The 18,232-nt window shown below is 48.6% G+C and overlaps 1 non-coding gene across 1 annotated transcript; it reads left to right on the top strand.

Annotated features, from left to right (window-relative positions):
• Positions 1-1,149: 1,149 nt before the first annotated feature.
• On the top strand, positions 1,150-1,256 carry LOC140852267 (small nucleolar RNA R71). The gene has a single exon (XR_012135169.1). It is a non-coding gene; the product is annotated as a small nucleolar RNA R71 (small nucleolar RNA).
• The last annotated feature ends 16,976 nt before the right edge of the window (positions 1,257-18,232 follow it).

The following is an 18,232-nucleotide window of genomic DNA, read 5'->3' as shown; positions in this document are numbered from 1 at the left end:
GGTACATTAGTGGTCCTTTTCCTAGTGCAGAGATCTTTTAAAAATTTGGCATAAGTTGGAACCTGATGGATTATATCTAAAAGAGGAATATTAACTTAGACTTGTTTAAATACCTCTAAAATTTTGTCTAAATGTTCAGATTTATTGGATTTCAGTCTGTTTAGAAAAGGAGCTCTAGGACTTTTAAGTACTAGACTAGGTGAATTTTCAGTTTCTGGTGCTTGAGGTTGAAAGGTAGTAGTTTTAGAAGGTGACTCGACAGATGAGTCATCTATATCATCAAGTGCAACTACCTTATTGTCTATTTATTTTCCTGATCTTAAGGTATGAATGGCATTTACACCATTAACTTGGTTTCCTTGTTGGGGTCGTGGACCATTTTGGTTCCTAGGATTTGGCTCATGTTGGCTAGGTAACCTACCATGTTCTCGTTCACTAATGGTTGAAGCCAGCTGACTTACTTGCATTTCCAGACGGGCTATAGCTTGGGTGTTATTATTTATGAGTTGACCCATGGTTTGCATAAAGCTGGTATGTGTCTTCATCATGACTTCTATGCTTTTCTCTAAAGAGGTAATTTTCTTGTCATTATCATGGAAGCCTGGCGGGTTGTTCATTACTGGGTTGGACCTTAGATTTTGCTGATTGAAATTTGGATTGCCTACATTAGGATTCTGGGACCATGAGAAATTTGGGTGATTCCTCCAACCTGGGTTATATGTGGGTGCATAAGGATTGTTCAATGGTCCTTGATAGGTGGCATTCACCTATGCACACTCATTCGAGTAGGAACATTCTTCTAAGACATGGTCTGGTGCATTGCACCCTTTACACATGGATGCAGATATTTGATTTACATTGGCTGGTCTCTATAATTCTAAGGCTTCCAATCTACGTGTTAAGGTTGCAATCTTGGCCTCTGATGCTAGGGTTGGTTGAATTTGATGCATTCCTCCTCTTGAAGGTGTAGCTTTATCAGGTTCCCTAGTTGTTTCCCACTGTAAATTTTTCTCGGCTAGGTCTTCTAAGAATTGCCAAGCTTCAGTAGTTTCTTTGTCCATAAATTGGCCTTGGCACATGGACTCTAGCATGGTTCTTGAGTTTGAATCTAACCCCTCATAGATGATCTGGCATAGTCTCCAAGTTTCTATTCCATGGTGTGGGCATTGGGTCAAAAGATTCTTGAAACGATCAAAGTACTTCCAAAATGATTCACCAGCTAGTTGGTAAAATTGATTTATTTCATTCCTAATCCTAGCTGTTTTATGATGGGGAAAATACTTTTTTAAAAATGTTCTCACAAAGCCCTCCCAGGTAGTGACAGAATAGTTTGGCAGACTATAAAGCCACTTCTTAGCATTGTCCTTAAGGGCAAAGTTGATTAATCTAAGTTTGACCTCATCCTCTGTTAATTGCAGTTTCATGGTTGCACATACCTCCTCAAATTCTCTAATAAATATATAAGCATCCTCTAATCCTGTGAATTTTGGAAGCATATTTATGATTTGAGATTTGATTTCAAAATTGTTAGCTGTGGGTTGTGGCAACCTGATACAAGATGGTTGGATGGAGCCAACTGGATAACACAAATCCTTAAGGGTCATGGGTTGGATTGGTTCAGCCATTGGAACAATAGGAATTGACTCAATTCTAACTAGACGACCCGACACTCTTCTCCACACACGAGGTGTACGGTTCTCAATGTTTATACAATTTTTTTTTTTTCAAACAAGTGAAACAATAAATTAAACTCAATCTATCTTAGGGTTAACCTAAATCTAGACAGCTCCTAACTTGTTCCAAGATGACCCTTCAAGCCTTCCAAGTGGAGATTGATCAACTAGTTAGCCAGGTAAGTATAAGAGGTGGGAGGTTCACTCATCGTTGCCTTTCTAGACACCAAACGAGTTGGCCAGGCCAGCAACTGAACCAATTTAACAAACTACCCTCAAGGACTTGCCTAGACACCAACTAATCAAACAACTCAAACTTAGTAGAACTCTTAGGGTTCCTTGTCCTATTGAGCTCGAATTCCTTAAGGTTGATGTCTAATTGATTTTAAGATTAAAGGTCTAGGTAATGCAATATGATGGAGATGGTTTTTGGGCTAAGGAAGGGTAATGAAATCCCCACCTTATCTTGTTAATGGGTTGATGCCCTTAGATTAATTATGAAAATGCAAATGCAAATAAACAAGATGACCAAGAATGTAAAAGATTTTAATTTAGAATTTTTTTTATTTTGATATTTTACTTCACGATTATGAAATATCTTTTGTTTTTTTTTTTTTTTTTTAAGTAAATTCAAATGATTAGATCTAAAAGGAAAAGTAATTAACTAAAAATAATAAAAGAAAAATTAGAAGCATACCTGAGTTTTTCAGCAATCACCAACTAAATCTAGAAACCTAAAGGAAAAAGAAAGAGAGTTATAAAGCACGAAGAACAAATATTTGAAAACAATTTAAAACGCCAAATCCCCGGCAACGACGCCAAAAACTTGATGTGAAAATCTTAAAATTTGTAAATAAAACCGCAAGCGCACGATGTGCAGAGTAGCACGACCAGCGAGTACGGGTCGATCCCACAGAGACTTGGTTTAAAAATGATTTTCAAATCTATGCTCAAGCGAGCTTTAACAAAAATCAAAAGTCGAAAGTTGTTTGCTAAAGACAATAAGACTAAGGATCTAGGGTTTTTGAATCCACTAGATCTAGATTAGGGAATTCTACCTAGAATTTTTCTTATTGATCCTAACGACTACTCTTCTTGTCTTTCCCAAGCATAGATTATGAAGGGACTAAGGCCCAACGATAACCCATCAAGATTCTTTACAGGGGAGTAGTAACTAGGATCCCTTAGGATTTTCTCCTCCTATGCACTGAATCAAGCATGAACTATGAAGGGACTCTGACCCAACTGTAGTTCATCAAAAATTCTTGGCAAAAGAGGAAGAAAAAGAAACCCTAAGAAAAAGAAAGAACCCTATGTAAAATCCCTACTCATGATCTAGCTTCATCGCAAACCCTAGAAGGGATGCTTAGCTAGACACGATCTAAATCTACTTGCAAAATTTAAATGCAGAAAAATAAACTACCCTAATTTCATAAATTAAACTATCCTAATTGCATAAATTTAAACTACATAATTTAAACTAACCTAATTGCATAAAATTAAATTGCATAAATTAAACTATCCTAATTGCAAGAAAAATAAATTGCATAATGTAAAGAGATGAAATTGCATAAAAATAAGATTTTATATATAAAAAAAATTTATTACAAAAACCTCAAAGCTCGAGGCTTGAGAAGAGAGCTAAATATCCCACTATCTAGGGTTACAAGCTTGATCGGAAGGAAGAATACATAAAACAAGGGCCTTTGGGGGCTTTTAATAGGCATTTGGGGGTTATAAGGTTTTCAAAACTTTAGATGTGGGACTAAGAGGTTTTAGAGGGTTGTTAGGGGGGTTTATGGTGTGCCGATGGATCCATGGTCTATGCGCCTGTTGCTGTGGACCAGGCGGCTAACCAGATCACCAAATTATTTGATTTTTGACCAATTTTGATCTGATTTGACTCGGGTTTGACCCAATTGAGTCTTTTTTCTTCATTCTTCAATTTCTGGGTCAATTTAACTCCGTTTTGCATAAAATTTACACTGTTGGAATCCTCTTTCCTTGTTCTTTCTATTGATGATCTCTTCTTTTACAAAATATAATAATAAGTATTAATTTCTTAATAAAGTTAGATAATTTAGATATTAATTGATACTTTTTATGTCAATTTGTGACATAAATCAGCGGTACAATGTAACAATAAAAAAAATAGAACATATTTATGAAAAATAGATGTTGATTTAATTGAATAATTTAAGTACCAAAATAATGAAAAATTTTTGAAAAATTTAATGCATATTTTTTTTTTATTTTTCAGGTAAAAATTGGAGCAAAAATCAAATCAAAATATTCTAAAAAATATTAAAAATTACCTTCAGTGCATGGTGGACTGGTCGCTTGATCCACAAAATCAAGGGTGCGGTCCATAGAAATAGTTCATGGTCCACAGGCGCAGTCTATAGGCGGACGGAAGGTTTTTTCGCTGATTGACGGTCGAGATCAAATCTGAAGCTCAATCCAACAATTGTGGTGGTTCCCGACTTTGATAAGGAGAGATTTGCACGATCCAATGGCTGAAATTCCATCTGGAGCATGATCGAATGGTCAGAAATGCATCTGACTTTGATAAAGATCAAAGCATCAGATTTTGGGCTGATCTGGGCAGTTCAAAGGCAATCCGACAGCCAGAAATTAATGTAAAGGATATTATACAAATTCTAAGAGTTTTAGGACTCCTTTTCTTATCAAAAAAATATAAGAAATTCATCTATAAATAGGAGACCCGAGAATAAGTGTAGAGAGGAGAAAAAATTAGAGAAAAAATTAAAAAAAATAAAGAAAAAAATTAAGAAGCTTTAGGGATCAAATATTGGGAGATTATGGAGCTAAAGAGCTTGATGTGTGGCTAAATCCCTTCAATCCAGAAATATGATGAAGTCTGTAAATGAGTTTTTATTTTTTTTCTTATATGTAATTTTTATGCAATAAAATTATGCTTTTATTTCATATCTTTTTATTTTTTTTTGAGGTATTGATCCAGCCAACAGGACCGATACCCTCTATTGACGTGCCGTGATCTCTGTATACGGTACGTACTTTGGAGAGATAGATCATGGTATGTTTATATCTTATAATTAAATTTAGATAGTTTATGTTCTGACAGGATGAGCTGTAATCTACTGATATAGTCCGTATCCTTTAAAGATAAGCTATGCTAATATCTTAATCACAAGAATTAATATTGTAATATAAGAAAAAAAAAGAAAATAAATCTAATTTGCATGGTGGATTCAAAATTTTTGAGTTATTTCTCTGAATTATTTTTTTATAAATTAATTTATATTTTTAATTTAATTCTTGCTATTCTATTTTTTTTAATCCTTCTACAATCAATTCTCTTTTATTTCTTCTTAAAAAAAAGAGATAATCACCTTAGATCCCTATGAAAATGATCTCTACACATCTTATCTATATAGTTTGAGTTGATTTTTATTCTTGATCGTCTATGACAGCGATCACATCTAATGTTATGACATCTAGTTCTACAACTAACATTAGAACTAGAATTTATCCTACACATCTATAGCATATTCAGCTTCTATTGATTGATTATTTAGAACTCTTCCAATATATCGAACAAAAATACATCCTGATATAGATACTCTATCATCAGCATCCATGTATCCTTCCACTCTTAGCTTTTCTCTAAAGATCAAGAATCTAAATCTTTAGTACTTCTCAAGTATTTAAGGATATTCTTCACAGCTATCCAGTGCTCCTCATCTAGATTCAACTGATACCCGCTCGTGATACTCATAGCAAGGGCAATATCAGGTTGAGTACATAGCATGGCATATATGAAGCTCCCTATGGCGAGGCATAAAGAATCCTACTCATGCACTGAACTTTCTCAGATGTGGTCAGACATATCATCTTGAAAAGATTAATCCTATGCCTAAGAGGTAAAAGTCCTATTTTAAAATTTTTCATGCTGAACCTCTTCAGCACCTTCTCTATGTACAGCTTTTGTGACAGGCCTAGAATCTATTTAGGTCTATCCCTATAGACCTTTATTTCGAGAATATATGATGCTTTTCCTAGATCTTTCATGGAGAATTCTTTGGATAACTATTTTTTGACCGTAGTCAGCATGGGAATATCATTCTCAATGAGGAAAATATCATCCACGTACAATACGAGAAATGTTATTGCACTCCTACTGACCTTTTTGTATACACATGGTTCCTTTTCATTTTTGATAAAATCAAATGATTTGATCGCTTCATCAAAATGATAGTTCCAACTCTGAAAAGTTTGCTTCAATCTATATATTGACCTCTGCAACTTGCAGACTCTGTGATCACCATCATCAGACGTGAAACCCCAAGGCTGCTCTATATAGATATCTTCCTCAAGATATCTATTTAGAAAAATAGTTTTCCCATCCATTTGTCAGATTTCATAATCATAATAAGCTGCAACAGTAAGCAGAGTGTGGATGAATTTTAGCATGACTACGGATGAGAAGATTTTCTAATAGTCAATGCCCTCGCACTGACTATAACCTTTTACCACAAGCCTAGCTTTATAGGTCTCTACCTTACCATCGGTACTTTTTTTCTTTTTGTAGATCTATTTACACCCAATGGGTACTGTTGGGTATAAAATACCCACAGCCGAAACCCACGGCGGAATCGCCATCAGCAAGCGCAGCTTCGCCCGGACTCCTACGTGAGCCGGGCTCCACCGACGGCATCAGCAAGTGCAGCTCCGCCCGGACTCCTACGGGAGCCGGGCTCCGACGACGTCAGCAAGCGCTGCTCCGCCCGGACTCCTACGGGAGCCGGGCACCGCCGCCGACGTCAAAACAGCTCCGCCCGGACTCCTACGGGAGCCGGGCTCCGCTCTCAACATCAATTGCTGGTAAGCTCAGTCCGGACTCTTACGAGAGCCGGACTTCACCCTTGACTTTGTTTGCAGCACAGCTCCGCCCGAACTCCTACGGGAGTCGGGCTCCACCGCCATCAGCAAGCGCTGCTCCGCCCGGACTCCTACGGGAGTCGGGCTCCACCGCTGACATCAAAATAGCTCCGCCCGGACTCCTACGGGAGCCGGGCTCCGCTCTCAATATCAATTGCTGGTAAGCTCAGTCCGGACTCTTACGAGAGCCGGACTTCACCCTTGACTTTGTTTGCAGCGCAGCTCCGCCCGGACTCCTACGGGAGCCGGGCTCCACCGCCATCAGCAAGCGCTGCTCCGCCCGGACTCCTACGGGAGCCAGGCTCCACCGCCGACATCAGAATGGCTCCGCCCGGACTCCTACGGGAGTCGGGCTCCGCCGCTGACATCAGAACGGCTCCGCCCGGACTCCTACGGGAGCCGGGCTCCGCTCACGACGGCTCCGACCGTTGCCGAGCTTCAGTCGACAGATCCACACCCCCTGACAGGCCCTCAAAACGGCCGCGACCCTGCTCCACCTCCTGTGGCGGACTCCGTACAGCTCCATTATCCCCCTGGCAGGCCGCAGTAACGGCCACGAACCTGCTCCACCTCCTGTGGCGGACTCCGCACAGCTCCATTATCCCCCTGGCAGGCCACAGTTACGGCCACGAACCTGCTCCACCTCCTGCGACGGGTACCATGCGGTTCCCCTGACGACGGACGCTGCTCCACCCTTCATAACGGATTCCACGTGGCAAGTCGAGGTGATACCCGCGTGTCCGCTCCACTATCTTTCGCAATCAATTCCCCTGACCATGGGCGGCCCACTACCAGGCAGTTACGCACGTCGCCATCAGTCCGTTGCCTCCCCCGCCTATAAAAGGGGGGACTCAGATACGTTATTTTTTAAGCTCATTTCTCTTATCTCGTAACTCTGCTAAATTCTTCGTTCGAGCACTCCATTCTTGTTGAGGCAGAGAACTGACTTGAGCATCGGAGGGTCTTGCCGGAGCAACCCCACCTCCGGTTTAGACTTCCCTTGCAGGTCCCGGCGGCGACCGCGGCCTCCTCAACTCCAGCTTCTCCGGCGCAGGCGGATTTTTGCACCAACAGGATTGGCGCTAGAGGAAGGGCTTTGTATCTTCGCAGCACCCTTGTTCTTGAAGGAGCGCTCAACGGAGCCACCTCCGACCATCTCTCCGTCATTTACCCCTAATCCTCCCCCACGAGACCGGCACCCGATGCCTCCGCGCAGGGCGTCCACCCGGCGGTCCACGGCCTCCGCGGCAAGATCTCAGGCTCTGGCCTCCCCTCCCGTTTCTCAGCCAGCTCCTCCTCCCCCTCCGGCGACGACGGTCGGCGCGGAGCAGTTTGACTTGCTGGCGCAGCAGGTCAAGGGCCTCGTCGAGGCCGTACAGGCGATGCAGCAGCAGCCGCCGCAGGCGTCGGCGCATCCGGAAGGGGCATCTCTGGAATGCCAGAACCCGACGGTGGGGCGGGCCACCTGGGCTAGCCGCCCCGTCCTTCCCGAGAAGGCGAATCCAAGGGTGGAGAGCCCTCAGTCGGACCACGACTCCACCCCTGGGAGATCCCTGCCCCCGTTCTGCCAAAGGACCCTCGAGACTCGAAGTCGAGAGGATTTCCTGGACCGAAGGCTCCAGGAGATGAACCGGCGGATCGAAGAACTCCACCATGCGCCTCCCGCTTATGGTGAGGATATCTGCACTGACCCTCCCTTCTCCCAAATGATTATGCAGGAACCGATCCCGCCGAATTTCAAGCTCCCCCAGTTTGAAAGCTACGACGGGACGTCGGACCCGGTGGACCACCTGGAGGCCTTCCGGACAATGATGCTGCTTCATGGTGCCCCCGACGCCATCTTATGCCGGGCTTTCCCATCTACTTTGAAGGGAGCGGCAAGAAACTGGTACTTGGCACTGAAGCCGGGTACCATCTTCTCCTTCGACCAAATAAGCCACCAATTCGTGGCCCATTTTGTCAGCAGCCGACGTCCCCAGAAAGGTTCGGAGTCCCTCATCAACATCAAGCAGAGGAAAGGGGAGTCCATACGGGCCTACATCAACCGCTTCAACATCACGGCGTTGGAGGTCCGGAACTTGGACCAGTCGGTTGCCATGGCCGCCCTGAAAGGTGGCCTTCAGAAGAATGACCTCTTGTACTCCCTGGAGAAGAAGTACCCCAGGGATTTTGCTGATCTGCTAGCTCGGGCTGAAGGATACGCCCGAGCGGAAGAGGCCTTCAAAATGAAGGATGAAGAGATTGCGAGGGAGCGCCAGGCGGGAGATTCTGGCAAGCCCGCAGTTGAGAAGAGGCCAAGGGAAGCCCGGCCTCGCTCTCGATCCCCTCCTGGGCACAAGCGCGCCCATACTCCACCCCGGGCACGCAGGCAGAGGAGCCCGGACAACAGGTTTCGGCGGGGTTCCCCTCCAGGGAAGTTCCGCAGCTACGCCCCCCTCAACGCCTCGAAGGCCCAGGTACTAATGGAGGTCAGGGAGCTGATCCCTAGGCCGGAGAGGATGCGCACGCATCCCGGGAAGTGCAACCCCAACAAGTTCTGCCTCTACCACCGCGACCACGGCCACGACACCGAAGAGTGCATCCAGCTCCAGGACGAGATCGAGGAGCTCATCCGGCGAGGTCGGCTCGACAGATTCATCCGCCGCAGGCCCGAGGGTAGAGGAGACCGGCCAAGAGCCCTCCCACCGCCCGAACCACAGAAGAGGGAGGAGCAGCCCGGAGATCGGCCTCCTATCGGGACCATCGACTCCATCGCCGGAGGGCCTCAAGAAGGAGCGGGAGAACTGTAAATGTATTGCTTACTGTTTCGTTTTGAATCTACTTTTCTTTCTAGCTAACGCACCCCTCCTGCTTAACGCGGATGTATTATGACTGGATATGACCTCTCCAAAAAACAACGGCCGTGTCAGGAACAGGAGGAGGACCTCGTCCTGACATGAGCAAAGTCAAAGGCCCGGTTCTTTTAGACCGGATGGGGGGAGAGGCCTTACAACGCCCTAATGTGCTCCCACAGCCCTGTTAGGGACAGGAGGAAAACCTCGCCCTAACTTGAGCAAAGTCAAAGGCCCGATTCTTTTAGACCGGATGGGGGGAGAGGCCTTACAATGCCCTAATGTGCCCCCACAGCTCTGTTAGGGACAGGAGGAAAACATCGCCCTAACTTGAGCAATGTCGAAGGCCCGGTTCCTTTAGATCGGATGGGGGGAGAGGCCTTACAACGCCCTAATGTGCCCCCACAGCCCTGTTAGGGATAGAAGGAAAACCTCGCCCTAACTTGAGCAATGTCGAAGGCCCGGTTCTTTTAGACCGGAGGGGGGAGAGGCCTTACAGCGCCCTAACGCGCCCCAACAAGCCAGGCTGATGACGAGAACCTCGCCACCGGCCCAAGCAAAATGGAAGACCCAGACTCCTACGGGAGCCGGGTTCCGCCGCAAAGGTAGGCTCCACCCGGACTCCTACGGGAGCCGGGTTCCACCGCCAAGGTAAAACTTCACCCGGACTCCTACGGGAGCCGGGTGCCGCCGCCAAGCAAGACTTCACCCGGAGTCCTACGGGGGCCGGGTTCCACCGCCAAGCAAGACTTCACCCGGACTCCTACGGGAGCCGGGTTCCGCTGCCAAGCAAGACTTCACCCGGACTCCTACGGGAGCCGGGTTCTGCCGCCAAGCAAGACTTCACCCGGACTCCTACGGGAGCCGGGTTCCGCCGCCAAGCAAGACTTCACCCGGACTCCTACGGGAGCCGGGTTCCGCCGCCAAGCAAGACTTCACCCGGACTCCTACGGGAGCCGGGTTCCGCCGCCAAGCCAGACTTCACCCGGACTCCTACGGGAGCCGGGTTCCGTCGCCCGGTAAGACTTAGCCCGGACTCCCACGGGAGCCGGGCTCTCATCGCCACTTCTACGACAGGGGTCAATGATGGTAGCAAGACTCGGCCGCGCAACAAGATCGGATGGAAGGAAGGAGCTCCCCCCCCCCATGGCGACATCTACATCAAACAAGCCAAACGACAAGAAAGGCCCAACAATCGACATTATCAGTACTACACGTGAACAAGGTAACACAAAGCGCTCCTTTTTCCATTTTCAATATATACACTACAAAGCCAGAGCGGCCAGAAAAAGAAAAACAAAACGACAAAAAGAAAATATCTACATAAAGACAAAGGGGCTCTAAGGGGGCCCTGCCTCCTCCGACCTTGAGTCGCCACCTGCATCCCTCAACCAGGACGGCCTCAGGCTCTCCACCATTTCTTCTAGTTCTTCCTTCTTTCGCAGCACGTCCTGGAGCGCCTGACGAAGTCGCCGGACCTCAGCCTCTGCTTCCCGATGCCACTTTCGCAACACTTCAGACTCCGCCTCTGCATCCGCGACGGCCTTCCGCTCAAGCCCCAGTTGAATTTTTACTTGTTGTAGCTCGGCTGTCTTCTCCCCAAGGGAGACAGAAATCCCTTCGACAGAGCCTCTCAGGGCTTGGAGCTCTTCGTTATCTTGGGCGTTAGCAAGCTGCGCCCTAGTAACCAACTGCCTCTAGAGATGGACTACCTCGTCCGCCGCTCGACGGAATCTCCCCTTGTACTCCTCTACCTGTCGGCGCCAGCTGGCCCGCTGCACATCGTGGCTCATCTCAGCATCTTGAAGCTGCTTCTGGAGGTCGGAAACTTTTTGTGACCATATCTGCTCATCCCGTGCTGCGAGTCGGGGTGAGTTCCCTTCCAGCTGGCCGATCCTCCTCTTGGCAGCCGACAGCTCCACTTTAAGGGCGCTGATCCTGGCCTCTTGAGCCCAAGTTCGGTCACTGACGCTCTTCTTACATTCCTCAAGCTCTTTTGTGAAGCTCGCCTTCCTCCGACTGTAGTCCATGATCGCCCGCACTTGGATACTCCTGAAGTGGGCGGCCTCGGCAGCGGCCTCGGAGTAGCATTTTTTCGCCTGGCGGAGCTCGCCCTCCGACTTTTTCAACTTCTTCGTCAAGTGGAGGACCTCCTTTTTGAGCCGCTGGATAGTCGACTTCAGTGGGACCCCCAGGGGCAGGGGGAGTGCTTCGGTGGGGCGCTGCCATTGGAAGAGGCAAGCGTCAAAGACCGATTCGTTACAAGAAGAAAGGCCGGAAAGAAGGAGCAGAGGGAGGAAAAAATCATCCACAAAAAGGAATTCGGCTTTATTGATTGATCTTGAAGACAAATGAAAAGGAAGCATGATAACAAAAGAAAGATACAAGGTCGGAGGTCTCAGACCTCGGGAGCGGGGGGTGGAGAGTTCGGCGCGGGGGGTGCAACTGCTGTGGCGGCGGGCGAAGGGCCGGCCTCGTCGTCGGACTCCTCCAAGAATTCGAGGCCAAGATCGGGATATCTGCTGGCCACCTTCTCCCGGCAAAGCTCAAACCCCTTGGTAAATGCCTCCAGGCCGAACTGGACGTTCAGCTCCCTCATCTCCGCGGAGGCCTTGAACTCCTCCACCGCAAGGGTCCTGGCCTCCGAGACCAGAACCGGAGTTTGCTCGGCCAGCTGGGCGACCTCGGCCTCCGCCTTCCTCACCGACTCCTCCAGGCTCCGTCTCTCCGCCTCCCGGGCTTGTCTCTCCTCCTCCCGGGCTTGTCTTTCCTCTTCCCGATCCTGTCTCTCTCTCTCCAGGGCCTCCCGGAGGGCGGCCACCTCGGCCGTCTTCGCTTGAAGACGAACGACCTCGTCTTGGCAGCGCTCCTCCGCCCGGAGGAGATCCCTTCTCATGCGGCCCGACGCCTCGACATAGGCGAAGAGCTGGTGCCCGATCTGCAAAGACAGATGGAGAATTACAACAAAGACCGAGGCAACTGTGCAAATAAAAATCCGCTTACCTCAAGAAAGGACCCCAAGGTGTCCCAAGCCCGCTGCTCGGGATCGGCGCGGTCGATCCTCTCCACGACGTCGAACAGGATGCAACCATCGAGCAACCGACGGATTAGAGCCTTGTCGTTGAAGGGATTCTCCGATCCCCCCTCGGAGCAGACGGACTCGTCTGCAGCGGCTCGGTGGCTGCTCGGCCTGCGGGCCACCGATTTTCTCCTCCTCCCCGCGGCAGGCGCCTCCGCAGGGCGAACCTCCGGAATTGGGACCCCAGTCGGTGGGCTCCCTGGGGGAGCCCGGGGGGCCGCTGGCTCGGCATCCGAAGGAATGTCGATCGCCGGGGTCGCCTGGACGGGCGTGGCAAGGCTCGTCTCCTCCACCCTGGCCCTCTTCGCCGAGCCGGAAGTCGTCGCGCCCTTCCTTTTCTGGGCTCTCATGGCCTTGGCAAGCATTCGTGTGGCTTCGGCGTCCATTGCTAAAAAAAAAAAAAAAAAAAAAAAAAAGAAAAAAGAAAGAAGAAGAAAAGAAGAAGGAAAAAGCAGCACCAGTCAGTCCAAAAAAAAAAAAAAAAAGAGAAAAGAAAAGAAGAAAGAGGAAAAAGGAGAGAGAAAGGAAGAGAGGGAAGAAGAAGACAAGAAAAAGAAAGATGTATACTTGCTGGATCTTGAGGGCTCAGGCCGATGTTGAAGAGAAGCGGCTCCCTCAGCAGGTTTGGAAGGGAAGGAGCGGGATAGCTCAGGAGCTTCTGGGCGGCCTGAAGGTCGTCCTCTCCTAGGCCAGGAGCCCGACGGACGGAATCCCTCAGAGACCCCCAAGGGGGTAGGCCCAATTCCAGGGTCGGGAAGTAAACAAAGAGGAATTTCCCCTTCCAGTTGTGAATCGAAGAAGGGGCGCCCTTCAGCAACCCCTTCTTGCCGAACTGAGGGGAGAAGTACCACCAGTCCTTCGCTGAAGGATGGCGTTTGAAGGTGTAGAAATGTCTGAATAAGGAGAGGGATGGCTGGACCTCGGCTATGTGGCAGAGAGAGAGAAACCCTATTAAAAACCTAAAGAAATTCGGGGCAACAGAAGCAAGTGAAATATCTAAAAAGCGAAAGAAGGCGGCGACGAAGTTTGGGAGCGGAAGCCGAAGCCCGGCACGAAAGGCCTCCTGATACAGACAAAAGCGGCCGGGGGGGGGGGGCGCTGGCCCTATCAGAGGGACCAGGAAGCTCCAGGTCGTACTCCGCAGGGACCCCATATCGAGCCCTTATCAGGAGAAGTTCGTCCGGAGTCGACGAACACGAAATGGCGCCCGGCGCGAAAATCGGGCGAGACCCTGCCCCGAGCACGGGTTCATCCGCAGAAACGGGGGCCTGGGGGTTCGAAGCAGAAGAACTCCCAGAACTTACGGGGACAGAAGATTCAGAAGACATTTTTTCTTGGGGAAGAACCTAAAGGGCCCTAGAAAGGCAAACTGAGAGGGGAACGAAGAGCCAAAGGTCAACCCAGAGGAAGACACGAAGAGAATGAAAAGACGAAAGAGCCCTAGGCGGTGAAAAGAAGGTGGGCACTAACCTATCTTGCTCTGAGGACCCGGGGGGCGAGAGACGGAAGGCGCCTACGGCTCGAAGGGGCGTTCGCAAGAGCAGACTCTCGGGGAGATGACGGATGCCAGCGAAAATAAAAAATGGAGTAGGATGCCTGAAGGGGGGAGGACGGGTTTAAATAGACCCTGGGATCCGGCGCCATAATGATCTCGAATCCCCCCAGGCCAGTCCGCGCTCGACACGTGTCCCACTCCCCATGGCAGATGGCTGAAGGCGGCTGGCGGATGGCAGGGCCATAATTCCGCCGTACCTAGGCCAGTGTACTTGCGGGGTCTTCGAAGCGTCCCCTCGTTCCGCCCCAATTCGAAAAGACTCCGGCACGCGCTCATTTAATGCCAAAATATCTGGGAGCGGCAGGGCGCGGGATTCGAAGGGACGGTTCCGGCTGTACTTCTATGTACTTCTTTCGTTTGAAATTCAAAACTCGGATGTAGGGGGACTGGTGTTGGGTATAAAATACCCACAGCCGGAACCCACGGCGGAACCGCCATCAGCAAGCGCAGCTCCGCCCGGACTCCTACGTGAGCCGGGCTCCACCGACGGCATCAGCAAGTGCAGCTCCACCCGGACTCCTACGGGAGCCGGGCTCCGACGACGTCAGCAAGCGCTGCTCCGCCCGGACTCCTACGGGAGCCGGGCTCCGCCGCCGACGTCAAAACAGCTCCGCCCGGACTCCTACGGGAGTCGGGCTCCGCTCTCAACATCAATTGCTGGTAAGCTCAGTCCAGACTCTTACGAGAGCCAGACTTCACCCTTGACTTTGTTTGCAGCACAGCTCCGCCCGGACTCCTACGTGAGCCGGGTTCCACCGACGGCATCAGCAAGTGCAGCTCCGCCCGGACTCCTACGGGAGCCGGGCTCCGACGACGTCAGCAAGCGCTGCTCCGCCCGGACTCCTACGGGAGCCGGGCTCCGCCGCCGACGTCAAAACAGCTCCGCCCGGACTCCTACGGGAGCCGGGCTCCGCTCTCAACATCAATTGCTGGTAAGCTCAGTCCGGACTCTTACGAGAGCCGGACTTCACCCTTGACTTTGTTTGCAGCACAGCTCCGCCCGGACTCCTACGGGAGCCGGGCTCCACCGACGACATCAGCAAGTGCAGCTCCGCCCGGACTCCTACGGGAGCCGGGCTCCGACGACATCAGCAAATGCAGCTCCGCCCGGACTCCTACGGGAGCCGGGCTCCACCGCCATCAGCAAGCGCTGCTCCGCCCGGACTCCTACGGGAGTCGGGCTCCACCGCCGACATCAAAACAGCTCCGCCCGGACTCCTATGGGAGCCGGGCTCCGCTCTCAATATCAATTGCTGGTAAGCTCAGTCCGGACTCTTACGAGAGCCGGACTTCACCCTTGACTTTGTTTGCAGCGCAGCTCCGCCCGGACTCCTACGGGAGCCGGGCTCCACCGCCATCAGCAAGCGCTGCTCCGCCCGGACTCCTACGGGAGCCGGGCTCCACCGCCGACATCAGAATGGCTCCGCCCGGACTGCTACGGGAGCCGGGCTCCACCGCCGACATCAGAACGGCTCCGCCCGGACTCCTACGGGAGCCGGGCTCCACTCACGACGGCTCCGACCGTTGCCGAGCTTCAGTCGACAGATCCACGCCCCCTGACAGGCCCTCAAAACGGCCGCGACCCTGCTCCACCTCCTGTGGCGGACTCCGTACAGCTCCATTATCCCCCTGGCAGGCCGCAGTAACGGCCACGAACCTGCTCCACCTCCTGTGGCGGACTCCGCACAGCTCCATTATCCCCCTGGCAGGCCACAGTTACGGCCACGAACCTGCTCCACCTCCTGCGACGGGTACCATGCGGTTCCCCTGACGACGGACGCTGCTCCACCCTTCATAACGGATTCCACGTGGCAAGTCGAGGTGATACCCGCGTGTCCGCTCCACTATCTTTCGCAATCAATTCCCCTGACCATGGGCGGCCCACTACCAGGCAGTTACGCACGTCGCCATCAGTCCGTTGCCTCCCCCGCCTATAAAAGGGGGGACTCAGATACGTTATTTTTTAAGCTCATTTCTCTTATCTCGTAACTCTGCTAAATTCTCCGTTCGAGCACTCCATTCTTATTGAGGCAGAGAACTGACTTGAGCGTCAGAGGGTCTTGCCGGAGCAACCCCACCTCCGGTTTAGACTTCCCTTGCAGGTCCCGACGGCGACCGCGGCCTCCTCAACTCCAGCTTCTCCGGCGCAGGCGGATTTTTGCACCAATAGGTACAATACTCTCAGATGAATCCATCAAGGTCCATACTTGGTTCGAATGTATCGAGTCAATTTCTGACTTCATTGCATCTAACTATTTTTTGGAATCGATGTCAGACATCATCACATCAAAGATATTAGGATCATCACCATGACCCTTATCTCCCATAAAGAACATTTTCTTTACTTTTTTCGTAAGCATACCCATGTACCTTTCAGGAGGTCGGGAGATCTTGCTGGATCTACGAGGTGGTAGATGAATGTCTACTACTGGCTCATGAATAATGGATTTCTGAGGATCTATAGCTCTTTACTCTTCAAAGACCTTCTCTTCGAGCTTAACTAACCTTCTACTACCACCATCCTGGATAAACTATTTTTTTAAAAATATAATATTTCAATTCACAATCATATTGTGATCTTGTGAAAAATAGAAGTAGTATCCTATTGATTCTTTTGGATATCCTATGAAACGAGCTATTATAGATCTATCATTTAATTTATCAGCCATCTATCTCTTGACATAGGTCGGACATCTTGAAGTCTTAAGATAACCTAGACTCAACTTCTTACCGTACCATATCTCATATGATGTGGTAGGAACGAACTTTGATGAAACCCTATTTAACAGGTGAATGATGGTTAATAAGGCATGTCTCCAAAGATATAAGGATAGATCAGTGAAGCTCATCATGGATCTGACCATATCTAATAGGATTCTATTCCTCCTTTTGGATACCCCATTGAGCTGAGATGTTCCGAGAGGAGTCCATTGAGAGACTATGCCGTTGTCCTTAAGATACTCAAAAAATTTTCGACTAAGATATTCACCTCCTCAATCAGATTGAAGAACCTTATGGGTTTACCAATTTATTTTTCTACTTCACTTCTGAAATTTTTAAACTTTTCAAAGACTTCAGACTTGTGTTTCATCAGATATATATACTGATACCTAGACAGATCATCGGTAAAGGTAATGAAGTAGCTATAACTATCCCTAATCTGCATATCAAATGGTTCACACACGTTGGTGTATACTAGGGCAAGTGACTCAATGGCCCTTTTCCCATGTCCTACAAAGGGTAACTTGATCATTTTTTCTCGAAGGCAAGATTCACAAGTTGGATATGATTCTGGATTAAGAGAGCCAAGGATTCTATCCTTTTTAAATTTATTTATCCTGTCCTCTCTAATATGGCTTAGTCTATGATGCCACAAGTACTTCTGATTAATTTCATCTCTAGATCTTTTTTGATCTATGGCACTCACTATTTACTCGTTCAGTTCACATTCACATCAACATGCAAGTGATGTAGACTGTGAATTAAAAAATCTCATGCAATCAATTTATTTCATAAATAAATAGAACAAAAATTTTTATTAAAATTAATTTCAAAATCTTTCTGTGCTAGCACAGACACGAAAATCAAATTTCGACTAGCTACAGGAATAAAATAACAGTCTTTTAAATCTAATCTAAAATCAGACAATAATAAAAAAAGATAAGTGTCAACGATCTCTGTAGCAACTTTTACTTCATTGCCGACCCGTAGGATCATATCACCTTCCCTCAACCTCCTACTTTCTATTAGATCCTATATTAAGATACATATATGAGCACTCGAGCCAGAGTTTAATACCCAACTAGAAATAGAAGAAACCGTAAGGTTAGATTCAATTACAAGCATACCTTCTGAAGGTTTATTATCCTTTTTGATCTTTAGGCTCTCCCGATAAAGTGAACAATTCTTCCTCCAATGGCCTTCAGCATTATAGTGAAAATACTTTCTCTTTGCTTCGGCCTTCTTAGGAGCATCCTTCTTTGGCTTGCTCCCTTTTTTTTATTTCTTAGTAGATTTAGTCTTCTTCTTCCCAATAGATTTTTTTCTTGAAAGAAATCCGCTCCACAGTGAGAACAGTACTCCTTAAACTCTTCAAGGTTCCTTCCACAGTGACCAACATGTTGACCAATTCGGGTATAGTGCAATTGAGTTTGTTCATATAAAAATTACA

Source organism: Elaeis guineensis, chromosome 10, assembly GCF_000442705.2.
Source record: "Elaeis guineensis isolate ETL-2024a chromosome 10, EG11, whole genome shotgun sequence".
NCBI lineage: Eukaryota > Viridiplantae > Streptophyta > Magnoliopsida > Arecales > Arecaceae > Elaeis > Elaeis guineensis.
The sequence above is the reverse complement of the archived record's forward strand: the minus strand, read 5'-3'. Positions and strand labels throughout refer to the sequence as shown.